Source organism: Sciurus vulgaris, assembly GCF_902686455.1.
Source record: "Sciurus vulgaris genome assembly, chromosome: 2".
NCBI lineage: Eukaryota > Metazoa > Chordata > Mammalia > Rodentia > Sciuridae > Sciurus > Sciurus vulgaris.
This window is the reverse complement of record NC_136462.1, coordinates 110,149,430-110,177,215: the sequence shown is the minus strand read 5'-3', so window position 1 is coordinate 110,177,215 and position 27,786 is coordinate 110,149,430. Positions and strand designations below refer to the sequence as shown.

Here is a 27,786-nt window from a genome sequence, read left to right as displayed (position 1 = left end):
CCTTTACCCCAAAAACTTGAAATTTCACCAATGACAGCAAATAAATGAGCTGCATGTTAAAAAGTATACAAAGTACTATAAAGTAAAGAATATTTCTTATAAAATAGTGACCCTGGTTTTCAGGTATTACATGTGGGATTGGGTTCATTATTTTAAAGTAACATCTCATGTACATTCCACAGAAGATAAAAGAGCAAAACTGAGTACAGAACAGCTTGTTAAAGACATCTGTGCCTCTTCTGCCTGGTACTGCTTATATCCTTGGAAAGATAACTCAATTGCTTACTAAGCATGCCACATTTTATTATGCTTCAATTACACAGTTCCTCTGATCAACCATGTTAGCATTTAATTACCATGCAATTAACTCAAGGCACTAACACAAACTCACGGGCTTTTCTGCATTAGTCACAGAAATCATCAAGCAATTGACCTAAAGTCACCTGCATTTTATCCCCACTCAAGTTCTGCTCTAAAATTATGGAAGTCCCCCAGAACACCAATTCTTCTCCAACCTCAGTCAAGTTGCCCAAAGAATGACTAGCCTGAGGGCAGGGGGCTCCGAGGGCAAACACCTCTATTTGATGATCTCTTGGTGGTGGAAGACAGACAATTCAAGCCTCACTAGAAGAAGAGCTACCAGGGTTTGGTAGCCATAGCAGAAAATCCCCAGACAGGGCTCACAGAACTTTTGTCTTTAAATTCCTAGCTTGAGAAGACAGCCTCAAACCATCATTTCATTAAAAACAGTCATTTTAGCACCTAAAAATTAGAAAGGATAATATCTTTGAATGAAAATCAATCCTTTGATTAAATCTTTTAAAATATAATCCTTATTTTTCTCCTTTGTTTTTTTTTATTGTAAACAAATGGGATACATGTTGTTTGTCTGTACATGGGTTAAAGACATACCATTTGTATAATCATAAATTTACATATGGTAATGTTGTTTGATTCATTCTATTATTTTTTCCCTTCCCCCTCACCCTTCCCACCCTTCTTTTCCCTCTAAACAGTCCTTTCTTCCTCCATTCTTGTCCCCCTCCCTAACTCTAACCCTAACCCTAACCCTAACACTAACTCCCCCCACGCTCCCCCTTATGTGTCATCATCCACTTATCAGCGAGATCATGCATCCTTTAGTTTTTTGAGATTGGCTTATCTCACTTAGCATGATGGTCTCCAATTTCATCCATTTGCCTGAAAATGCCATAATTTTATCGTTCTTTATGGCAGAGTAATATTCCATTGTATATATATATACCACAGTTTCTTTATCCACTCATCAATTGAAGGGCATCTAGGTTGGTTCCACAATCTGGCTATTGTGAATTGAGCAGCTATGAACATTGATGTGGCTGTATCTCTGTAGTATGCTGATTTTAAGTCCTTTGGGTATAGACCAAGGAGTGGGATAGCTGGGTCAAATGGTGGTTCCATTCCAAGTTTTCTAAGGAATCTCCACACTGCTTTCCAGAGTGGCTGCACTAATTTGCAGCCCCACCAGCAATGTATGAGTGTACCTTTCTCCCCACATCCTGGCCAACACCTGTTGCTTGTATTTTTGATAATCGCCATTCTAATTGGAGTGAGATGGAATCTTAGGGTGGTTTTGATTTGCATTTCTCTTATTACTAGAGATGTTGAACATTTTTCCATATGTTTGTTGATTGCTTATACATCTTCATCTGTGAAGTGTCTGTTCATTTCCTTAGCCCATTTGTTGATTGGATTATTTGTATTCTTGGTGTAGAGTTTTTTGAGTTCTTTATAGATTCTGGAGATTAGTGCTCTATCTGAAGTATGATTGGCAAAGATATTCTCCCACTCTGTAGGCTCTTTCTTCACATTGCTGATAGTTTCCTTTGCTGAGAGAAAGCTTTTTAGTTTGAATCTATCCCAGTTATTGATTCTTGCTTTTATTTCTTGTGCTATGGGAGTCCTGTTGAGGAAGTCTGGTCCTAGGCCGACATGTTGAAGATCGGGACCTACTTTTTCTTCTATAATCTGCAGAGTCTCTGGTCTGATTCCAAGGTCCTTAATCCATTTTGAGTTGAGTTTTGTGCAGGGTGAGAGATATGGGTTTAGTTTCATTCTGTTGCATATGGATTTCCAATTCTCCCAGCACCATTTGTTGAAGAGGCTATCTTTTCTCCATTGCATATTTTTGGCACCTTTGTCTAGTATTAGAAAGTTGTATTTATTTGGGTTTGTGTCCGTGTCCTCTATTCTGTACCATTGATATACCTGTCTATTTTGGTACCAATACCATGCTGTCTTTGTTACTATTGCTTTGTAATAAAGTTGAAGTTCGGGTATTGCGATACCCCCTGCTTCATTTTTCCTGCGAAGGATTGCTTTAGCTATTCTGGGTTTCTTATTCTTCCAGATGAATTTCATGATTGCTTGCTCTATTTCTGTAAGGTACATCATTGGGATTTTAATTGGAATTGCACTGAATCTGTATAGCACTTTTGATAGTATGGCCATTTTGACAATATTAATTCGGCCTATCCAAGAACATAGGAGATCTTTCCATCTTCTAAGATTTTCTTTAATTTCTTTCTTTAGTGTTCTGTAGTTCTCATTGTAGAGGTCTTTCACCTCTTTTGTGAGATTGATTCCCAAGTATTTTATTTTTTTCGATGCTATCGTGAATGGGGTAGTTTTCATAATTTCTTTCTCTGAGGATTCATCACTTATGTATAAAAATGCATTGGATTTATGAGCATTGATCTTGTAACCTGCTACTTTACTGAATTCACTTATGAGTTCTAAAAGTTTTCTGGTGGAATTTCCTGGTTCCTCTAAGTATATAATCATATCATCCACAAATAGGGATAGTTTGAGTTCTTCTTTTCCTATTCGTATTCCTTTAATTTCCTTGGTCTGTCTAATTGCTCTGGCTAGAGTCTCAAGAACAATATTGAATAGGAGTGGTGAAAGAGGGCATCCCTGTCTTGTCCCAGTTTTTAGGGGGGATGCTTTCAGTTTTTCACCATTTAGAATGATATTAGCCATGGGCTTAGCATAAATGGCCTTTACAATGTTAAGGAATGTTCCCACTATCCCTATTTTTTCTAGTGTTTTGAGCATGAAGGGGTGCTGTATTTTATCAAATGCTTTTTCTGCATCTATTGAAATAATCATGTGATTCTTGACTTTAAGTCTATTAATATGGTGAATTACGTTTATTGATTTCCGGATGTTGAACCAACCTTGCATCCCTGGGATGAAACCCACTTGATCGTGGTGCACTATCTTTTTAATATATTTTTGTATGCGATTTGCTAAAATTTTATTGAGAATTTTTGAGTCAATGTTCATTAATGATATCGGTCTGAAATTTTCTTTCCTCGTTTTGTCTCTGTCTGGTTTGGGTATCAGGGTAATATTGGCTTCATAGAATGAGTTTAGGAGGGTTCCCTCCTCTTCTATTTCATGGAATACTTTGAGAAGTATTGGAATGAGCTCTTCTTTAAAGGTTTTGTAGAACTCGGCTGAGAACCCATACCCATCTGGTCCTGGACTTTTCTTTGTTGGTAGGCTTCTGATGACCTCTTCTACTTCATTACTTGAAATTGTTCTATTTAAATTGTGTATGTCCTTCTCGTTGAATTTAGGCAATTCATATGTCTCTAGAAACCTGTTGATGTCTTCGAAATTTTCTATTTTGTTGGAATATAGATTTTCAAAATAGCTTCTAGTTATGTTTTGTATTTCAATCCTGTCTGTTGTGATATTTCCTTGTTCATTCCGAATTTTAGTGATTTGGGTTTTCTCTCGTCTTCTCTTTGTTAGAGTGGCTAGGGGTTTATCAATTTTGTTTATTTTTTCAAAGAACCAACTATTTATTTTGTCAATTTTTTCTATTGTTTCTTTTGTTTCAATTTCGTTGATTTCAGCTCTGAGTTTAACTATTTCCTGTCTTCTACTACTTTTGGTGTTGGTTTGTTCTTCTTTTTCTAGGGCTTTGAGCTGTAGTGTTAGGTCGTTTATTTGTTGATTTTTACTTCTTTTATTGAATGCGCTCCATGAAATAAATTTCCCTTTAAGTACTGCTTTCATAGTGTCCCAGAGATTTTGATATGATGTTTCTTTGTTCTCATTTACCTCTAAGAATTTTTTAATTTCCTTCCTAATATCTTCTGTTATCCATTCATCATGTAATAGAATATTGTTTAATCTCCAGGTGTTGGAGTAGCTTCTGTTTTTTACTCTTTCATTTATTTCTAATTTCAATCCATTATGATCTGATAGAATACAAGGTAGTGTCTCTATCTTCTTGTATTTGCTTACATTACCTTTGTGGCATAATATATGGTCTATTTTAGAGAAGGATCCATGTGCTACTGAGAAGAAAGTGTATTCGCTCTTGGTTGGATGGTATAGTCTATAAATGTCCGTTAAGTCTAAATTATTGATTGTGTTATTGAGATCTATGGTTTCTTTGTTCAATTTTTGTTTGGAAGATCTGTCCAGTGGTGAGAGAGGTGTGTTAAAATCACCTAGTATTATTGTGTTATGGTCTATTTGGTTTCTGAAATTCAGAAGGATTTGTTTGACATACACGGATGAGCCACTGTTTGGGGCATAGATGTTTATGATTGTTATGCCTTGCTGATTTATGGTTCCCTTAAGCAATATGTAATGTCCTTCTTTGTCCCTTCTGACTAACTTTGACTTGAAGTCCACATTATCTGAAATGAGGATGGATACCCCAGCTTTTTTGCTGAGTCCATGTGCATGGTATGTTTTTCCCCATCCTTTCACCTTTAGTCTATGGGTATCTCTTTCTATGAGGTCAGTCTCTTGCAGGCAACATATTATTGGATCTTTCTTTTTGATCCAATCTGCCAGTCTATGTCTTTTGATTGATGAGTTCAGGCCATTAATATTCAGGGTTATTACTGAGATATGATTAGTATTCCCGGTCATTTGGTTCATTTTATTTATTTATTTATTTATTTTGACCCGACTTGGTTCTTCCTTTATTTGACAATTCCTTTAGGATCGTTCCTCCCATTGCTGATTTGCTTCTTTGTTTTTCATCTCTTCCTCGTGGAATATTTTGTTGAGAATGTTCTGTAATGCTGGCTTTCTTTTTGTAAATTCTTTTAGCTTTTGTTTATCATGGAAGGATTTGATTTCATCATCAAATTTGAAGGTAAGTTTGGCTGGGTATAAGATTCTTGGTTGGCATCCATTTTCTTTCAGGGCTTGAAAAATGTTGTTCCAGGCCCTTCTAGCTTTTAGGGTCTGGATTGAAAAATCTGCTGATATCCATATTGGTTTCCCCCTGAATGTAATTTGATTCCTCTCTCTTGCGGCCTTTAAAATTCTGTCTTTATTTTGTATGTTAGGTATTTTCATTATAATGTGCCTTGGTGTGGGTCTGTTGTAATTTTGTATATTTGGAGTCCTATAAGCCTCTTGTACTTGATCTTCCATTTCATTCTTCAGATTTGGGAAATTTTCTGATAGTATTTCATTGAATAGATTGTTCATTCCTTTGGTCTGTTTCTCTAAGCCTTCCTCAATCCCAATAATTCTTAAATTTGGCCTTTTCATGATATCCCATAGTTCTTGTAGATTCTGTTCATGATTTCTTACTACCTTCTCTGTTTGGTCCACTTTGTTTTCAAGGTTAAATATTTTGTCTTCAATATCTGAGGTTCTGTCTTCCAGGTGTTCTATCCTATTGGTTATGCTTTCTATGGAGTTCTTAATTTGGTTTATTGTTTCCTTCATTTCAAGGATTTCTGTTTGGTTTTTTTTTCAATATCTCTAACTCTTTATTGAAATGATCTTTTGCTTCCTGTATTTGCTCTTTTAACTGTCAATTGGTGCGATCATTCAGTGCCTGCATTTGCTCTTGCATCTCGTCATTTGCTTCCCTGATCATTTTAATTATGTACATTCTGAACTCCCTTTCTGTCACTTCTTCTGCCATGCTGTCGTTAGGTTTCACTGATGTAATGTCTAGATTTGTTTGCAGCATTTTCTTTCCTTGTTTTCTCATATTGTTCAGGTATCAGTTGACCACTGTGATATTGCAAATTTCCTCTATTGACTTATAATATCCCTGAAGATTTCTAGTATATCCCCTCTTAGCCTTCAGTAGCCTGAAGTCTTGGAGGAAGTTGATAATGCGGTGCTCCACAAGGAAGCTGACTCCCTAGGGGTGGTGGCCTTCCGGTGGGGTATATTCCCTGCTAGTGGGCAGAGGTACCTTCACTTGCTGACGAATGGTCATCCAAAGGGGAAGTAGGATGTGGGCTGATGCAAGGCCAGTTTGGGCCTGTGTCTCTGGTTTTACAGTCCTTTTGGGAGAACCTCACCCAGCAGGGAGGAGTCACCCGGTGGGGAGGTCTCGCTGGTCAGTTCCCCTCCTAGAGGTTCCGTTCAATTCACAACTACTGCCTGGGCTGGGCAGCCTTCTTCTGCAATGTTCCCAGGGACCCGGACCTATCTCCTGGGCCTGGAAGCCTCGCCCTTCGCAGACGAATCTCCTTAGGCTGCCTCTCCTCAGAGAAGCTGCCTGCAGTCCTGGAGCCTTCGCCCCGCCCCTCAGTTTGTCTGTGCGGCTCTTCCACCAAGAAGCTGCCTAGGCCCTGGGACCCTGCTCTGCAATTAATCGCCTGGCTATGCGGCCCCTCCTCTGAGCAGCCACCTGGAGCCCCTTACAGTCGCTCCGAGTCCCAGTGACCCGCCACACGCCTTTTCCTCTGGCAGCCACCTGGTGTTCCGTGTGGTCGCTCTAAGTCCAAGTGACCCACCACGCACCTCCTTCTCCACCAGGCAGTCACCCAGAGATCTGGTGCGTTCGTCACGAGTCCCAGGAACTCACTGTGCACCTCCTCGTCCCGACTGCTACCCGTAGCCCTGGTGCAGTCACTCCGAGCCCAAGCACCCCGCCGCGCTCCTCCTCCTTCTCCAGACAACCCCCCTGTGTTTAGGAGCTCTTGCTCTGAGTCCAAACCACTCACCACGCTGCTCCACCGGATAGCCGCCCAGAGCCCTGGCGCAGCTGCTCCAAGTCCAAGCGACGTGCCATGCCCGTATTTCTCCTTCTCCTCTGGGCAGCCCCCTGTGTTCAGGGGTGGTCGCTTTCAGTCCAAACAGCTCACCGGGCACTCCCTCCTTTGGGCAGCCTCCCAGAGCCCGGGTGGGTTGCGCCGAGTCCAAGCGCTGTGCTGAGCAGCCTCCTCTCCGATGTTCCCAGTTGTCTGCGTTCACTGCTCCAGCGGGGGGTGGGGTGTCTTCGTCGGGCAGCTCTACTTCACAAAGATCCCTGCGTTCGGGGACTACTGCCCCATCCGGGACACCTCCCCAATGGGAGAGACTCACCTGGCTGCTTTGAGTTGGTCCCAAGTCTCTCTATATCTCCTCTTCTTGAGTCCTGAGTCCTGGAGCAACACGAAACTCAGCCACCCTCTAGTCCGCCATCTTGAATCCCCTATTTTTCTCCTTTGGACTATATATTGAGATCAACTCTTCAGGAAATATTGGGTTAAATGATTTTACTTTTCCTTCTAACCCTTAAATCTGTTAATTACATACAGCTCAACAAGTGTTTTTAAGCTAAAAGGAAGTGAACATGCTTAATTATTTGTCATCAGTAAACACACAGAAATATTTACAATTCATCTCACATATGCTAAAATGACAAACACATTCACAAGCCAAAAAATAAAAAGGGGGGATTACAGGGTGCATAAAGGAAGCTTTCTGTTTCCCTGGTATAATTTCTTAAATGATTAATACCCTTTTGAAAGCCATTATGTTCACACAGGACTTTGAAAAGCTGGTTTTCTGATGCACGATGGGTAGAGTCAGCTGTTTTAACTTGGGGCCCCAGAACGTGGCTTTCAAGACGTGAGGTTATTTATAACTCCAGAGCAAGGTCTGCTTCTACCATATCCAGGAATGAAAGACCCTAGGGAAAGGTCACCAGACAATGCTACTTGTTTCAAACACACTGATAACACAGAATCCCCCCAACCTTTGGGCAAGCTTTCATATTAGAAATATTCCAGAGGCAAGCTAAAGGGTCTCCCAGCAGGAGGGCTCTCATCTTTCTTGGGTTCAGCACAGTTCCTGGGAATTCAAATGTTAGTCTGAAGAGTTGGAATCCGGTCGTGTGTTTGTAGTACCACCCGTGTGACTATCTCATGCAGATATGCATTTGCTCTATAAATATTTGCTGAACATTTCCTATTTGGAAGGCACCATGGGAGAGCCTTTTCTCTTCTCCCTGCAGCACACTCAAGTTCCCCAGAGGGTAGCTGAAACACTACACAAACAGCCTGCATGTAATGTGCTGTAACAATTGCCATGCTCCTGAAGACTGTGACATACAGATGATCACAGAGGACAGAGAGGTGTCTTTCTCTTGGTGGGATCATGGTTGGCTAGACTTGAGCTAGGTATTTAGAGAAAGATATAAAAGTGACAGTTCCAGGAAATCTTCACTGGCACAATGTAGACCCCATTAGGGCCAGATCTTTATGGGTCTCATTCAAAATTGTTTTCTCCCATCTAGAACAATGCCTGTACAAAGTAAATGCTTCACTAGGTGTGTCCCATGAAAAAAGGAAGAAGAGAATGATCCCAGATCTGGTATTCACTTAGCCATCACGCAGTTAGCTTCAATGCATGAGATTCAATGACATCTAGCTAATGTAAGAACCAAATTCAGACTACCCAAAAGGCAGGCACCCTTGTCCCTCACCTCCAGAGAGGCATGCAAGTCCCCAACCTGTGTGTTGCAGATTAAGTTTGGGGAGTACTTCTTTCACCCTTTCTCACATATCAGTTGTGAATTCTTTAATTCACTTTCTGTAATGTCACAAATTAATTCCTAACAGCAGGTGGAAAAAGGACCTTGATTTTAAGTTTCACCTAACATCTCATGTTTGTGCATAAAGTGACACAGTGCCAATATTGTAGTTTTGAAAAGTCCAGGAAAAGTTCCAGCCTGGGGCCACTAGGATGATAGAACTGTATGAGGACCCTCCCACCAGCTGCGTGCTACACCCCCAGACTCCAATCCGCAGGCGGTTGGGCTCCGGAGGGTAGAAACTCAGGACAGGAACTCCAGAAGGACCCTGGCTAAGCGGAAGGATTCCTGCTTACCAACATGATGCCAAGGATTGTTTAAAGGCCAGGATTTCCTAGTACATTTTAAAATAGATTTAAATTAAGGTAAACTAGATTCAAGACAACACTTTTGTGAGTATAGTGCCAAAACTAAGATTCACTTGCAATGTAAAAGAGGAAAAGGGAACTAGATGGGAGAGCCAAAAACTCTCCTTTTCAGAGAATATCAGTTATCAGTAAGAACTATGCTTTTGTTTCTGCTTTTTGATGTTACTCAACAACAACAAAAAAAGGAGCAGGGAGGGGGCTGTGGGGCAGTGTTTAGAATGGTCCAGAGCCAAAAATCAAAAACAAAAAGCTTTTGAACACCAACTACTTCCTTAGCACTCTGACACCCCCCTCATGCTGATTATAACAAATAGCCCAAAGGAATCTACCAGAGTTTTAACTCTATGTCTATAATCTATCCTGAGTTATTTCTTTTTTAATATGGTGCAACCTCAGGATCAAGGTTCATTTTTTCCCACATCACCATTCAACCGTTCTAGTATCGCTTGTTGAAGAGTCCATCCATTCCCTTACTGAATTATGTTGGCCCCTTTCATGAAAATCTCTTGATTATATACATGTGGGTCTTTCTCTGAACCCTGTAGTCTGTTCCATAGATCTAATACACCTACCCTATGTCAATATCATACATTTTGACTTCTATAGCTTTACAGTAAATTGTGAAATCAGGGAGGGTCAGTCATCTATGTTCTTTTCCAAAAGAGTTTCAGCTACCTTGAGTCCTTTTCCACTTCCATGTTAATTTTAGAACAACTTGTTGATTGCTTACAAACACACACAAACAAGAAAACACCACTTGTGGGATTTTGCATGAGATTGCATTGATCCTATAGATCGATTTGGGGAGATGATATCTTAATGGTAAACCTTCCAATCCATAAACATAGTATATCTTTCACTCAAGGGACCCAGCAGAGTTAAAAAGCATAAAAAAACTTAGAACTACTACCTTGTGTGTCAAGGAGGGAAGAAAGTGAAGAATAGCCAGAAAACAGCAAATATCTGTAAAAAAAAAAAAAAATTACAACTTTACAGAATTCTTTCTGTAAGCCTTACAGGTAATCATTCCACTGGCAGAAAAATAAAGGGTTGAATATGTATGTTGAAGAAATAGATGTAGGTGGCTGGGGTTGTGGCTCAGTGATAGATAGAGTGCCTGCCTAGTATGTGTGAGGCACTGGGTTCAATTCTCAGCACCACATACAAATAAGTAAAAAATAAAGATCCACTGACAACTAAATTTAAAAAAAGAAAGAAAGAAAGAAATAGACATGAACCCTAAACCAAGGTAACCTTTCCCTAATTAGGATCCTTGAGTCTTTAATACTATACAGCTCATTGAAACCAAAAATCTAAAGGAGGTTGGCAGGACAAAGAATGACTAGGGTAAAGAGCTGAGCCCAGGTATAGGACAATCACCACCAGCTCTTAGGAGCTACATGAGATCTCCAGGTTCTCCAACAAGCTAACAGGACAGAGGAAGAAAAGAACAAAGGGAGCTGAAAATACATTCAGAGCAGGAAAAAAAAAATCCTTCTTGAAATGTCCTAGCTGGAGAAGATCCAGGAGAGGCGACAGGTTTCTCCAAGGACACAGCCAAGGTTACACACTTGGCCACCAAGATGCCTGGGAAATTCCAGAAAGGGAAAAGCTAAAAAGCAGGTGAGCACTATGACTTTCTTTTCACTCCACAGAAAATCATTTGCCTAAGGAGCTTGAAAGATTGAGTGAATCACAAATCACTTAAGTCTCTTAATGTATAAAGCACATTTGCATTAAGAAGAGGAGTCAGTGGGAAGAGTTGTAATAAGTGGAGCATTCAATCTCAGGGTGGAATAATTACAAGTCACATAGATGTGGCTATGCTCTGTCCATCCCAGGTATCTGCAAACAGCTGGCTCAGATCTTACTGTCTATACAGAATTTAGCACCAGTTCCTGGGAGGGTCGGTGAATATGTTTCACTCCAAGGAGGGAATTTTCATTCTCTTCTTTATTTTTTTTCTATGTCTTACAGATATCTAAGTGAGCACATATTACTCTTTAGATATACACACACATTCTATACACACATACATATTATATGTACATATATTATATATAAATATAAAATGATTTTTTAATGGCAATAGGGAAGTGTGTTAACTGTTGAAGCACAGCTCAAAATCTGGCCACATAAATTCAGACAATATGGATCAGGGTGGCCACCAGGCACAAAGCACATGGCCTTGGCAGAGTAGGCAGCTAATACAGCAGTATTTGAAAATGCAGCAAACAGAGCTGTAAAGTCAAACCTTCTGAGCTTTACAAAATTGTTCTTCTCCAACCCATCTCTGCATTTTATGACAGCTAAAATGAAAGGCTTTGCCTCAGAGTTGTTGCCAAACACCTAAGAACTAGGAAGGGCAACAGAGGTGACACAAAAACAGAGAAGATCATCTATCAACCGGCCTTTATATTTCACACTGACTTGCATTTTTCCAAGTGGCACTTCTCACAGCCTGCCTGTGCGTTCATGTTTCCAAATTTCATCTCCAAATCTGGATTCAGAGTCACAGACGACGCCACTGTTCTCTCTCCAGACAGGCCAGAAGCCAAGTGACAGATGATACAATGAGTTTTTACAGATCAATATAGCTATGATAACCCACTTTGGAGTGAAGTGTGCAGTGGATTCCTGTCTGAAATTCACGATTTAAGGAGGCTGCACTCATTACCAGGCCCATTGCTCTGGCACTGAACCTGACCCAGAACCTAAGGCAGCTCCTCTGAGGTCAGGCAGGAATCAATGGCACAGATGGACACCCAGGCTCACTGCCCCACCCCCATACCCAGTGCTCTTCCTGCTCTGTCACAAAGGTGTCCGTCCTCCTTAGAAACTTCAAAAACTAAGAATTATATTCAGATCCCCTCAAGAGGAACCTGAAGGGAGTTCCAGCATTTGTTGCTTTGGCAGCTCCATGTTTCAAAGGTATTTGAGAAAAAGCTGTCAAATATAGTAAATTCCAGTTACCATGCCTTTCCCTAGAAATAACAACACTTCATTTTGAAAGGAAATGGCAGCCTCATCAAGGAAAATAAGCCCACAAATTCTGTAAAGCTTCCTTCAACTAAGGAAAATTGTGGCAAAGCCTTCCAATCCACATTTATACCTGCACAGTAATAAAAGCAGAACCACCTGTAACCAGGTCTCCCTCCGGGTCCATCAGGGGCTTAGACAAACAGAGCAATCAAGATCAGAGACAGCCCACATGCCACATTACATATCTCACCCAGGGACACCAATGGCAACTTAACTGCATCTTAATTGGTTTTTCAGCAAATGTCTTACTGTTTTACCCTCCACAGACATAATGTCCATTCCTTAGTTCTGGTCTTGGAAATAAACATCTCAAAAATCTGTTGTAAACTTTAGAAGGTTCTTCAAAATATTTATTTGAAAATTAAATACAAAATAGATTGGTGAGTCTTTACTAGTCATACCATGGAATCATCTACTACTACCTTGAAATCCTGTGTGCAATTACTATGTCAATTAAAGAGAAAGCAGTTTCCAAGGGACCACTGACATTAATGTGGATACATCATTTTAATTCTGCCCCTTCCTTCCCAAGGAGGACTTGTAGTCACTTCTGAAATTCATGCTTTACACTGCAGCAGATGGCCCTCACCATTCAGGGGGTAACACAATTGTGAAAAACTCCAAGAATTAGAGTTCTCCCAGGGCAATATGAGTACAAGCTTTATTGTTGAACAGCCAACCAAACAATGAAGAGTATCCAGCAATCTTGTGGAAAGGTCACTTTTAAAAGAAAAATAATTAATTAATTTATTTATGGGTACCAGGGATTGAACTCAGGGGCACTCAACCATAAAGCCACATCCCCAGTCCTCAGCTGTTGCTGAGGCTGGCTTTGAACTCGCGATCCTCCTGCTTCAGCCTCCCAAGGCCCCAGGATTACAGACATATGCCACTGTGCTTGGCAAAGGTCACTCTTTTAGGTCACTGATAGGAATGGAATTGATGGGAGTTCTCCATGGCCAGGCATAACTTTCCACCCCAAACCTACCCTTGGTCTCATCTGTAGGCTTGTTTGAGAAGTTCAGAGAGAGAGATACATATGACCTGCTCAGGAGCAACGAGAACAAAAGGGACTTGTACAGCCCTGAGTATGTCAATAAATGGCCTAACCTACTTCTTTTGGATATTTAGGAGCAAGTTGTAGAGAAAAAAGTTCTTCCTTTTCTTAAACAATGAACAGAGGGAGCTTTACCTGTCCCAAGATCTTTAATACTCCTGAGAAAAGATCATTTGTCTTCTATTCACTGGGATGGTCTATAACATGCCCTATAGCACATTGAACTTTTAAGCAGAATATTTTAAGAAGTTGCACAAGATGCATTTTTCAGTGGCACTATTCGTGAAGAACAGAAGTGCTCTGGCAAGACTGCAGTCCCCCTCAGGTTACCAAATTCTGAACAAACAAAACTGTGTTGACATACGGACTGTGGTGGGCCCCGCACACCCAGAAAAGATGGCCAAGAGCGCCCTCTGAGAATTGTCTTTAAACAATGCTATCTTTCTTCTGCATCTTTAACTACTCAAGAAGAGTATGCATATTAAATAGCAGTGAAAACCCCCTCAACTGAGGCAAAAATTCCTTTCCCAACAGTGCTCCCTCAAGAAGGAATTTCACATTGTGCCCAATTCCAAGTGGGCACTGATATAGCTACAGATTGCCATGGCAGATATTCTGATCTTCTCAGCCATTTCTAAGGACATCTTGTTCAACTACTCTTTTTCCCCTTGCCTCAACCTAGGGTTGCCTACTATGAACCCTGCTTCTGTTTAAGTACCGGGGGTTCAGCAGAAGGTCAGACTTCACCCTGACTAACATGGAACCCATGTTAAGCACTCACAGCAAATGTGTCCTCCATTTTTTGTGGTACAGAGGCTAAACACACACCTTCCTACAGAACCCAGGAGCACATCCGACACAGTGAATATTTTTCTTCAGTCACTAAAGTTCTATGATGCCATTTTGACCAGGAAAGCCCTGTTGTGTTCATTTTAAACAGGAAAACACAACTGCTGGCCACCACTAACTTTGGACATTCACTCCTCCTACTCTCACCTGAATTGTGATTTTGAAAGAATTCTTTCAATTGTGGTTTTAAAAGAAATTTGAGTAGGCTGGGGTTGTAGCTCAACAGTAGAGTAGTTGCCTAGCATGTGTAAGGCCTTGGTTTGATTCCCAGCACTGGAAAAAGAATAATGGAGAAATTTTTGCCATTTAAGGAAGGTAGTAAACAGTGACATACTATACTCCCCAGTGAGCACATTAGCCAGAATTGCCTTTTCCCTTGATTTCAAAATATATTTGCCTAGAGGAAGCATAGTTTCAAGTCATATTTAGGATACTTCTGTGTTCAACTACTGTAATAAATAAAAATAACATCCCAAAGACCAGGAAAAAAATACTGAAAATAAAAATGTGGGCCTGTCTAGAGAAAAAAATTTCTCTGGCATCAAATTTATTTTTAGAGGCCTGGGATATAGCTCAGTGGTAGAATACTTGTGTATGTGTGAGGCCTTGGGTTCAATCCCCAATTCCAAATTTTTTTTTTTTAAGTAAGGTTATTCTTATTTTTATGAAGTCAACATGGCCAGTCTATAAATTCTATAATAACAGATATGCTGGAAAAGAACAGGTTCCTTCAGTCTCTCAGTGGTTTATAATCAGCAATGATTTTACACTACCACATCCTACCAACTGATCTCTACTTTGTAACAGTAACTCCTACATAGCTCTCTTCAGAATACATCAAGTCCTTTAATAGTTTTGCCAATTTCTTTCAATAATTTTTGTGCCCTTTGCAAATTTCCTCCATTCCTAAAATGTAATGGATTGGTGGCTGATTAGTATTTATCCATCAAAAGAACAAAAAGGAAAGAAAGCAAGAAGGAAGATTCCTAGGAAGAAAATTCTGTGGGGAAAATAAAAACCTTATCAGAGGTTGAGGGTTAGTGGGAGTACCTCATTTCTCTGATTGATATTGAGACACTGGTCAGACTAGGACAATTCCAGTCTTCTAGAATATAGCCACCAACCCTGAAGCCTGGTTTTAAAGATATTCTCTGGCAAACAAAGGGATTGCTCAACAGTCCCATACTTCCCTCCTAATACTGTCTCTCTCTGTCTAAATGCAAGACTTGGATGATCATATGTACCAAACTCTAACAAAGCTGCCAACAGGCCTTCCCACAGGAGCACAAGTAGCCACTAAGATTGCAAGAAAGAATAGGCAAGGTAACCATGGGAGAACCGACCATAAGGTCCAAAAAGCTTTTAAAAAAAAGTGAAGATTGAGCATTATAATTACACGAAGTGTTTGGGGCTATTCTTTGTAGCATCAAATTGTACCAAATCATAAAGAAAATTACACGAGAGATATTTAGAAAACCAAGTTCAAGTAGATCAAAAACCTATCATACAAGAGAGATATTTAGAAAACCAAGTTCAAGTAGATCAAAAACCTATCATTAGCTTTAAAATTAAAAAAAAAATTCTCATGTTTTTAATAGATACAAAATTCTAAACTTTTAATTTCTCAATTAAGACAGGAAGCATGGGACTCTCCTCAGTTTTAAAACCACAAGTGAAAAATTGTCATGCTTAGACATCATCAACATAAAAGCCAGATGCTGTATAACAGAAAAGCACCCAAACTCACTGTAAAAAAAAACAACTCAGATGGATATTGGGATGCATTTTGATTTAACATTTTCAATTGTAAGTTTATTTTCAATATTTAATTGCTTATAGATATACTAAACTGACTATAGCATCTCTCAGGATAAGACCATCTCCAGGGGGAAAAAATCCTAATGTGACAAAGTGATAGGACTTCTGACTAATTCGGTCCTAGATGGCTGTGACTCAGGCAAAGGACTTGAAGTGTTTTCAAAAGTCATGAGTCAAAGTTCCTGCTGGACCAGAGAACAAGACTCTATCCCTTAGAGGAGACAGGAAGGTATCCAGGGTAGGGTAAGAAGACACTGCTGAAGTTCCAGAAGGAACTGAGAAAAGCACCAATTGGCCAACCTAACAACTGAACTAAGAGTCAATCTATTTAGCCTAATTTTTTTTTGCCTTCATAGATTATATCTCTTGATTCAAGTACTACATTGCAATAGAAAAGTAAGTATTCTCGTCCTCCATCCCAGGAAGGAATGGAAAAAGCACCAATGTGTTCCATGGTCCATACTCAGAGTACGCTGGGAGCTCCCACTCATCAGCACTCATTCACTTATTCATTCCCTCCGTGAACATGTATCAACTTCCTACTATGTGTTAAGTATGCCTTGAACACAGGGGAAGCAGCTATGACTTTTAAAAAGGGTTCATTCCCACAGGTATCAGAAATGAAAACATAACATTCCAACACAGGAGGCAAATGCAGCAACAGTCACTTATCTAAAGAACAATCACAATGCAAGGGAGGAGGAACACCCCTCTGCTTGTAGCTGGTGGGAGACAACCAGAGACTGCTTATTAACAAGGAATGGAGGCAAAGATAAAGATAGAGAGAGAAAGAGAGAGAGAGAGAGAGAGTGTATGTGTGTGTGTATGTGTGTGTGTGTGCACAAGTCCTCCTTATAGCTCATATTACAAAACAAGTACATTTAAATGAATCACATTGTTGTGTGTATATGGACAATACAAGGCAAAGCACTTAGAAGGAACAGTTGGTCATAATCTGTACAAGCAATGATTGACATTATAATTCTAAACAATAGAACTGTGCAAATTTTGGCCACACTCATAGGAGAAAAGGCACTGTTAAACCAAACACATAAATGCATAGGGTCAATATTCCATTTCCAGGAACTATCTCATACTGATCGTACCATACACCATATCAGCAGGGTCTCATCAGCCTTAACCTACACACAAATCACCTGGAATCTCTAAAGGGTGAGTTGTGGTGGACACCAGAGTGGAGCCTGGTAGTCTGCATTCCTAATTAGATCCCAGGTGAGGCAAATGCTGCTGGGCCATGCCCCACACTAAATGGTGAGGGTAAGGAAATCAACAGTCCTCTGTCCGACTCATCATCCTAGTCACCAATGGAGCTGTTTAGCAATACAAATTCAATCCTTATCTAAAACCTACTGAAATAATCTCTAGGAGATGGGTTTCCCTGTTACTTCTTATTAAGCTGTGCAGTTTATTATTATTATTCTGAGGTGCAGGTCAAATAGACCTTCTGAGCAGTAGGTCTTCTCTGGACACGCCTGGCCCCAATGAGTGAGTTCCCTCTGGAAACAGGTAAGAGCTGGAAGCTTCCAGAATCCATGGGGATATCAAGTCATCAAGAGTATCTAGTAGAGATGCTAGACAGGTCAATTAAACCATGGCAACACCTGAACTCAACCTCCACAGACAGACATGTTGAGTGGAATCTATCTCGACACTTCCCATCCAACCATCATAATTGCTTTCCAAAGTCAGGGCTTCGATGGTTATCATCGTCTATTTAGCTTTATAGAAAACACAAAGAGGAAAAAGGGATTTTTTTTTTTTTTTTTTTTTTTTTTTTTTTGGTTCAGAAATTACAGATAAGGGGTCATCCAGGATGAAAGACTGAAAAGAAGCCAAGAGGCAAGCATGCAATTAACCAACCCACTGCCTTCAGGCTCCCATCTTTGAAGGGCTCTCCTGCCACACCCCACCTCACTGCAAAGTACAATTTTGTTAATAAAAGGGATCCAGTGGAATGTGGCCCTTCAGGGCTTTTTACTCAAAACTGCTCTTTTACAAAAAGGAAGAGTAATGATAGTCTACCCTCTTCAGGTAAAATAGGTGATAGGTCTGAGCCCATTTGAAGTACCAATATTTCAAGTTGTTCCTACATCCACTTTCCATTTAATAAGGTCCTTCAAATTCTGTTCCACGCTTCATGCTTCTGAGCATCCTCATGCTTCTGATTATAAAACCCATGTCATTAAAGCTGTGTACCCAAATCCCCTTCTCTCCCTTGCTCATGCTGTGATTAGCTTATGGAGGGCAGGAAAGCTTCAACAGAGAGGTCTCACTTGATGTCTACACTGAGAATGCCATTCCCATGAGAAGCTTTCCTAAGGCTGTTTTCACATTGCTGCAGTCAGGTTCTGGGAACAGGATAATGTTCTGCTCCTATCTCGGGGCATGCTCTGCAGAGGAGGATCCAAAGCTTCCTCAACCATATGTGGATTGTTAAAAAAAAAAAAAAGGAAGCAGCAGATTACAATTCCTACCATGTGTCTCAACATATCATGTTCATCTCTCTATTCTTGGGTCCTAGGAGAGTAATTGTATAAAGAAATGAATGACTAGATAAATGACTGGAAATAACAGGATGAACAACATCCTGTCCTCCAGGAGTTCAGTTTTCTAGCTGGGAGACTGAGGAGGCAGTGCACAATGTAATTCCAAGCGCAAGGAAAGAAACACAGGCTCGGGAGCCCAGAGCTGCACATTGGAGGTAAAAGCCTATGTTTGGGCCTGGGTCCTCTAATTCCACATTAATGCATTCTCTCTACAATATTAGCTGCTAGCTAGTAAAAGAGCCAAATGGTGTTCCAGGAACTGAGAGAAAGGAGGGTTAGGTTGAGGGCAGAGTGACTGAGAAGACTGAGCTTGGAGAAGCTGAGCTGGCTGTAAGGGGCCCATGTCACCATTCAGCTGCATTGAGTGCATCTGCTCAGAACTTGCACATCACTTACCAGTACTGAACCAGAGCATGGTGAGACGCAGGGAGGGACACATGGGGCAATTGCTTTTCAAATGAATGTATTTTTTCCTTCTTCCTTTAAAAGAAATATCTTCATCCTTAACTGCTACCACTAGAAAGCAATGAACAAAACCCTAGGATATGCAAGAAATATGCAGAGACTAAAAAGAGTGGGGGGTATTAGGAGTTAGGAGTTACTGATAATTTTATCACAGCCATGGAAACATGACTCTTACAACAGAGAATCATCCAGAAAAATCCCCCATGGGGCCTGAACCTCTGCCATGTAATGATTTTTCCTTCTTAAGGGAATAAAGGTTAACAAAGTATAGCCATTTTTCTAAATAAGGTCACATAGCCCTTTCCCCCGTCTGGTATCTGTTCCAGAGAGGATTAGCAACACACACAGATCCCCTGCTTGAATGGACATCTTCCTGATCTCCTTCTGGAGAGGCTCATGCCTTTGTTTAAACCCTGGAGACCCAGCCAGCTGAGGTCCAGCATAGCAGAGGTTGTAATTAAATTTCACTAAGAGTACACACCCTCAGGCCAGAACAGTAAGCTCTGTGTGTGGAAGGCTATAGGGCCAGAGTGTCCCTTAGTTGTGTCCACCCAAATTCCAAGGGAAAACACAGGCCCAGGGGTCTAGGGATACTCTGGGTAATTAAAAACACTGAAAGCACTTAGGACAAAAGCTCATATGGAAAGCCAGTCTCTGTTTGGCTTCTTACCATTTGTCTTACTGGGAATAAAATAATCCCAATCTTACCCAGGGTGGGAAACACATCCTGATTTTGAGATCTACAAACAATCTTCTTCAACAGCCTCCTCCCTTCTTCTAGACAAGTAGATTCAGTGGAGGAGGGGGGAATCAGAAGTTACTGATAATTTACTTGCTTTAGAATTGACCTACCCTATGTTAGACCAGTTTCCTTTGTGGGCTAGGAAAATGGCCAGAGTGTGTAGCTAGGGGAGATATTTTTGTAATACAAGCTTACAACAGATTCATTCCTCACAATACTCAGTTCAAACTCATCCTACACAGAATTGCAGTAACACAACAGCAAGGGAAGATGGTAACTTACAGGGCAACAGGCAAGCCAGGTGCTAGCTAATCCACCTGAATCATCTGGCCTAATTCCCTTCTTGAATTAACCCTATCAGGGATGGGCACATCACCAGCATTATACATGCAAGGAAACTGATGCTCAGGAGCTTTGCCACTGGCCTGCAGTCAGAAAACCAGCAGGAGGTAGAGGCAGGACTGGAGTTCAGTCTATGTGACAAGTATGTGGGAGCATAGCTCTGCTGTTCCTGACACGATTTAAGATTCTCAGATGAAAACTCACTGTCTGCCTAGTTACCAGTGCGGCAGCTGGCTGACAGCTGTTCAGAGACCAGCCTTCCCAGATTGTGATTTATGCCCATTATCTGGCTCTCCAACTACAAGCCATGAATGTCCTACTCAGCCCACCAGAGAAAGCAGAGGCAACACGAATCAAATGCAGTTAATTCTTCTCAGATTTAACACTTCAATCCTCACTCTGACCAGGAAGGACACACTAACACCAAGTTCCCAAATGTCACCAAAGGTCTGAAGAGTACACAGAACATCCTGAGCTACTGCACACTTTCCAAGGCACCATCTTCCAAAGATCATTAGAGACTTGAGAATTTACAAAATTCTTCACTTGTTCATTCTTGTCATTATAGAATTTCATCACATTTTCATTCTGAATTTCACAATTTTGGGAATCTTAAATCTATAGGGGGAAATGTATAAGGTTAAAAAAAAAAGGAAACTTACATATGGCAAAATCCGTTATTTTAAAAACAGAGGTTATTCCCAGATGGCAGGATTAAAAAGCAGCTTTTGTTTTCTTTTGCTGGGCCTGAATTTTTTTATTTATCTATAATGGCATACTTCACTTATATAACATATAAAAGTTAAAAATGCATATGAATAACAGCTTGCTCATACATTTATTATGTGTTAGACTTTAAGTAAATTATTAAAATACATACACACCAGAAACTGAAAGGACAACTTTGCCACAGGTAGCCCCTGCTACCTCCCCAATTCTTGGAGGCCAATTATTTGCTTCTTTTTCCTTGGTGAGATCAGGCTTTGCCTGCCTTAACGTATGGTCCTGAACAAGGAAATCCATGTGGGGACATCTTCCACTAAAGGATGGAGACCCCTCTATCCATTAGAAAACAGGTAGTGAGGGGCTACTCCCACATTCATGAAGGCTGCAAGTACCACCACCCATCAGAGTCAAAGGTGGTACGAGCCCAAAGCAATCCAATGGGGAATCTGGCAACACCAACCCATATGCTACAAGGTCAGATTCTCTTTTCTTAGATTCTGGATTTGTCTATTTGGCATCCATTTATCACAGAGCCAATTATACTAACTATTTTCTTATTTATGTGTGTTCTTGATACTCTGGCATCTGGGAGTCTTACAGATGTGGGGAGAAAGTGTTTCTTCCATGGTTGGTCAAAATTTGGAAACAGCAAAGGGCTAGTCTCTGTTTTCCACTTCCTTGTATAACTCCCCTTCACCAAACCAATATTCCCCCTTCCCTCAGTCATCCCAGGTAACTGGCGACCACCCTTATGGTTTAGGATCACAAGAATGATAAAATAGTCAGTCCTAAGCTGTTTGACTGGCTATGCCTTTCACTCAGGAGCAAGGTCATGGCTTTGACCTTGGCTTTTTCCTTTCCTGTCTTCTGCCTCTTGATCACCCCGCCTGTGTTAATCTGCTTTACATTACTGTGACCAAAATACATGATGAGAATGACTTAGAGGAGGAAAGGTTTATTCTGGTTCATGGTTTCAGAGGTCTCAGTCCGTGGTTAGTGGACTCCATTACTCTAGGCCCAAGGTGAGGCAGAATATCATGGCCAAAGGGCATGGAAAAGGAAAGTTGCTCACCTCATAGTAGCCAGGAAGCAGAGAAAGTAGGAGGAGTCAGGGACAAAATATACAATCCCCAGGGCACCCCCCACTAAGTGACACACTTCCTCTAGCCACACCCCACTTTGTCTAGTTACCATCCAGTAATCCATTCAAATTATTAACCCATCAAATGAATTGATCCACTGATTAGATTATGACTCTCATAATCTGATCATTCCACCTCCTGCATTAACACTGTTGTTTGGGAGTAAAGCCTTATTTCCAAACTTAACACTGCCCTATGTGGGAAATGTAAGTAATAAAAATATATTCTGTAATATTAGGCCTCTCCAGGTTGTTTCTCAGTCACACTTCTATAAATCAAGACCAAAAACACATGGTAGCCACCAATCCTGAGTGATCAGCATGGACTTCCAAGCAGCAAAAGAAACACCCGGCATTACTACAATTCTACTCCAATTCAAGCAAAAGCATAACCCAAGCACTTAAAGATACAGGAGAAAAAAGCAATCTCTTTGCAGCCAGGATCAGTTGACTAAATCACTGGGTGCACCCTGATAGTTGTCAACCCTGCCTGATACATGGTCACATTTGAACAGCACAGGAACAGGGAATGGAGGAAGATACAGAAAGGGATATGTCAGAAAGAAGAGCACAATCCATTGACCCTAACAGGCCAAAAGGTAAACATGCCATCAGCTCAGCTCAGAATTCTTTCCCATGGAAAAAATGAAATCATGGCATTTATCTGCTACATTTTAAAATGAGAAAGCAAATGATGTACTTCAGACATTTGGGAAAAAAATGTCTGGTCTGTCATTGGAGGAAATTTTAATTACTTAGAAAATACTCTTTCTGCATTCCTCCTTTCCAAAAGATGCCAAGGCGAAGGAAGCACCACTGCGTCTTCACGTCACTTTTTGTTACCCTAGCTGTTCTCAAAATTTTATTCTCTGCCTTTCCCAGACATCTTCCCTCTCACTCCATCAACCTCAGCCTGCCTTCTCCCCAGTGCCTACTGCTCCCCACACCAGATCACGTGGATCTAGAATCTGTATATCAGGCACAGAGCATTCAGTGTTGAAAAGGGGATGTGTGTCTGGCCAACGCCTGCTCCTCATGCAAAAATCTCACAGGTAGAAAAGCAAGGGAACACTTCCATATCTTTAAAAGTTAAAAACACATACAACCCTGGAAAACTTCTGCCAATACCGAGGCACAGGAGGAAGAATTACTAACATCCTTTTGGGATAAAAGGAATATTTCCTAATCTCGTTTTCCTAAGAATGCCTATAATTTTTACTCCAATTCATGCATAAGCACAACCTCTGGGAATATATGCCAAGGCATATTTATTTTTCCAACCCAGCTGTCCATGGGATGTGCTGAAGACTTCCTGTCCCTGCCTATTTCTCTGAGGACATGTGTCCCAAGTCATGCAGAGATAACCCCATGAGGAAGTTCAAGCATTAACAACTGTCCAGAACAAATCAAAAAGTATTTCAGCAACAAATGAGCCCATAAGTCAATTTAATCTTCATTTAAAGGAACATCGGGGAAGGATTATGGTTAACGTATCTATCATGTTAGCTTTCACTTTAAAAAGTAAGACCAAAAAATAATATTCATGAAAACCCTACAGATTATGACTCAATGCTAGTGAGTTTGGCTATACATATGCCAAAATCATCATTATTTACTGTGGGTATTACCTAACAAGTTACCCCAAAATTTACATTACTTAAACATTATTTCCCCCACTGCCATGAGTCAGGAACTCTCAGGAATTTTTTTAAGCTTATTATTTTTTAAGCTTTATTATTTGTTTATTTATTTTTAATACTGGGGATTGAACTGGGGTGTATTACCACTGAGTCACATCCCCAGTCCTTTCTACTTTTTGAGAAAGGGTCTTACTAAGTTACTTAGGACCTCACTAAATTGCTGAGGCTGGCTGGAGGATCATAAGTTCCTCCTGTCTTAGCCTCTCAAGTGACTGGGATTACAGGCATGTGCCACCACGCCTGGCAACTCTCAGGAATTTGACAGGGTTTTGCCAGGTGGTTCTCTCAGGTGGTTGTACTCAGAATGTTGGCAGGGGCTACAGTCATCTGCAAGATTCACTGGGGCAGGAAGACCTGCCTTCAAGATGTACACTCATGGTAGTGGGCAAGAGGCTTTAGCTCTTCACTCTGGGACTCTCCATAGGCCACTTGAGCATCCTTACAAGATGGCAGCTGACCTCTTTTGGAGCTAGCAATCCAAGACAGAGGGAGCAAGAGAGCCATGATGACTTTGATGTCTTGGTCTCTGCAGTTACACACCATCACAGGGGAAGAGAATCAGGATTTTTCCATTACAAAGAAAAGAGAATAAATAATTTATAAACCTGGAAACCACCACAGTGTGGTATTTGGTATGCTGAGATGGAAAAGAAAAGTGTTAAAAAAAATAGAGGCAGGTTCCAAGAATTACAAGTTCTCCATTTATTAAGGGCTATATGAAAAGTTTTAGGGAGTATTCCTTGGGAACGGTTGCAGTGTTTTGCTTTATCTTTTAAGTGCCTCAGATAACAAACTGTTCAATTATTTGGGACCCTGTGCCATGCTGGAGAAGTTACAACAGAATTTGATGTGTGAACTGTTTGGTTTTTCATAGATTATGAAGAAAAGCGGGGAAAATAGGACCCCTATGTACATAGAGCTGTGCACTTTGTATCTTTAATCATTTGTGGCATTTTTGTTCTCCTGGCCTTGGAATATTCTTATTCTTATTGTCTTTTTAGGATAAATGAGCATCTCAATAGAAAACTATCACAGTACTAAGCTCAGTTAATATTTTGAGATCAATTAAGAACCATTTGGCTAAATATTGTATTCTGAAAATAATCAAGCAATAATACAAGATTAAAAAGACTGTTATGTTTCATCAGACACAATTTGAAAATTGTTCTCATCCAAGCATTGTTTTTGTTGGCAGTGCTGGGTAGTCATTCAACAATTACTCAGATTCCCCCACAAACACAAATTCTGGCCATTTTTCAGTGATTCTCACAGTCTAGTCTGACTGGATCCTGCTGGTGGTCTGCAAGTGTGAGCTTGTATTACCAAATCATGAGCCTATAACCTTGATTTCAACAACTCCCATCCCCACCCACTCTCCAAGGCTCAGATCAGACCCCACTGCTTGATCAAGACTTTTTTGACCTCTCCAGTCTAAAAGGTTTCCCGATTCCCACCAGCACTGCACTCCTTCAGCAACTCTCTGCCAATCTTAGGTAATTCATCACGTCTTATTTCAGGTTGCCTCCCCCAAGCAGTCCTTAAGGTCATGCTGTGCTTCTTTATGCATTTACCCAGGTTTTGACAAGTGTACCAGGTGACACAGTCATGATATACTATTGTTCATAATATACATTTATTTTTTGCAATCAATTTATTCTATTTCATTTTATAAGGTGTCATTTTCTCTATTAATCCTAAAGTGGATTACATGTGGTCTTTGTGTTTGCTTCTATGACAACAGATGGGGAAAAGAGTACAGAGGGAAGCAAGGTCAAATCCCCAACATAAAACAGTTCATAAACTGGAAGAAGTTTGAGAAGCACTGATCCCAGATAATTCAGGTTATAATCAAACTGAAAACTTCCAGAACTCCAAGAAGCACATACTTCCCATAGGGCAGACTCTCCTGTATCCTACAAGTCCCTTCTACATGGGATCCCAAAATCAGTAAAACAGAAATCATGCAGGTCTTATAAGTCTAATACACACATGACATGCAAGTTGACCAAACCAGTCTGGACCAAGGAATCAACATCTGAAGAAATCAACAAGGAAGAGAACAGCAGCAGCAACCTGGATTGCCATCTTCGGCATTTACAGGTGTGTTAATCATCTTTTTTGCTGCCATGACTAAATGACCTGACTAGCACAACTGTAAAGGAGAAAAGGTTTATTTGAGGGCTCATGGTTTCAGAGGTCTTAGTCCATAGAAAGCCAGCTCCATTCCTCAGGGCTCCAGGTGAGGCAGAAGATCAAGGCAGAAGAGTGTAGCAGAGGGAAGCAGCTCACATCATCAGGAAGCAGAGAGAGACTCCACTCTCCAGATACAAAATATATACCCGAAAGCCATGCCCCAATTTCCACTTCCTCTAGCCACACCCTACCACTTCAATTAATCCCACAAGGGATTAATTCATTGATTGGAATAAGACTCTTACAACCCAATCATTTCTCCTCTGAACCTTCCTGCATTGTCTCACATGTGAGCTTTTGGGGGACACCTCACATCCAAACCATAACAACAGGAGTGACCAACATGTGATAGGAAGAAATTTCTGTACATCTTGACTATCTTTTCCACTCTTAGGAAATTCTGAGGCTGCCAGGAGAGTCCAGTCTAGTCAAAGGGAACCCACTATGAACACTACATATGTGTTCATCTTCAGGATGGACCCACCATTGCCACAGGGCAGAGAGGACACTGTTCCAATCTCAAGCAATTTGTTTCTTATGATGAGCTCCCTGCAGATGTTAGCCCTACCACCTAACGACCTAATGGGTGTGTTCTGAAGGGGCACCTACAAAACTAAGGGTGAACCCTTCCAAAATACCAATAAACCAAAAGCATAGACAACTGTAGAGGAAGAGAATGCCCTGTATAAATGCCTAATTTTAAAATGCTCAAATCCTCCAGAATTGAGAGACTGAATTATGCAAATTCAACACCACATTAACCAACAGATCAAAGCTAACATTGCCTATAATGGGACAAGATGACACCATGTGCCTTCTGATGTGATGTTACTGAGAGGGATGCAAAACATTTATATAGCATTCCTGCCAAAAATACATGTAATTGTGAGGAATCTTACAGTAAGGAAATAGTATATAATCCCAAATTGCTACCATTAGTGAGCCTATACTCTCCAAAAATGTCAACGTACTGAAGGATAGAGCAAAGCAAAGGAGCTGTCCCTGATGTCTTAAAAGACTTAAGAGATAGGACAACTAAGTATAGTTTGCACAATTCTGGATTGAATCCTAGAGTGGGAGAAGAATTGCTATAAAGGACACTGTGTTAAGAAGCAAATTTTGGATTTGAACTGTATACTTGGTAATAGTATTACACATCCTGTTTTTACTAATTGAACTGTGGTTATGAAAAGGAATGCCCCTGTTATGAGAAAGGACAAGCTGCAGTATTTAGCGGTGAAAGGGCATGATATGCATAACTTTCCTGGGCTCAGAAAAGACAATGTGCAATACAGAGGACAACAAAGCAAATGTGTTCAAAGGGTTTATAACTTATGGGTTTAAGCACTGCTCTGTAGAAGTTCTTCATATACCTTTTCTATAGGTTTGAAATTATTTTAAAACAAAGTCTAAAAACAAGACAAACTCAACTAGCACAAAGCATTTCCATAGTCACATCTGCTGAAAAAGGCAAGGCCCCCATGTGAAACTCATCTGTCACCATCCATTGACCCCAATCCCAGAGAACTATGCATGTCTTCCACCCTAAGCTAGCTAGAAACTTGACCCCCCAGCTCAGCCATTCAGATTAATGTCCCAGGAATTAGAAATGGAGACACACAGATTGAGTCGAAAGCTGTAAGGAGCTGAGCCGCATGGAGGAGCATGTCCATAAGAAGTGCAGGCAAAGGGGCTTCCTGGTTTACATCATCTGGGGAATGGCAGTATCCAAAGAAATATCCAAGGGCTGCTTCTCTGAGTTGGAGAAGGGGAAGGCAAGAGTCTCCACACCCTTTATTTAAGCTAGATTGTCTGTTCCTATTATGCCAAGATCAGACTCCTGTCAGTACAGGGCATAAACACTGAATGTGAACTGTTCCATAGCAATCAGGGTGCTCGAGCTGCTCCCTGACTCAGGCTTGCCCCTTTCTCAC

General features: G+C 40.8%; 1 protein-coding gene across 1 annotated transcript in view; it reads right to left on the bottom strand.

Moving 5' to 3' along the window:
* Nucleotides 1-27,786, bottom strand: part of TLN2 (talin 2) — a 419,729-nt gene that overhangs the window by 304,114 nt on the left and 87,829 nt on the right. Inside the window, exon 3 of the mRNA XM_079125623.1 lies at nt 10,121-10,173. The gene's annotated coding sequence lies outside the window, so the exon portion shown is untranslated. The remainder of the gene's footprint in view (nt 1-10,120; nt 10,174-27,786) is intronic.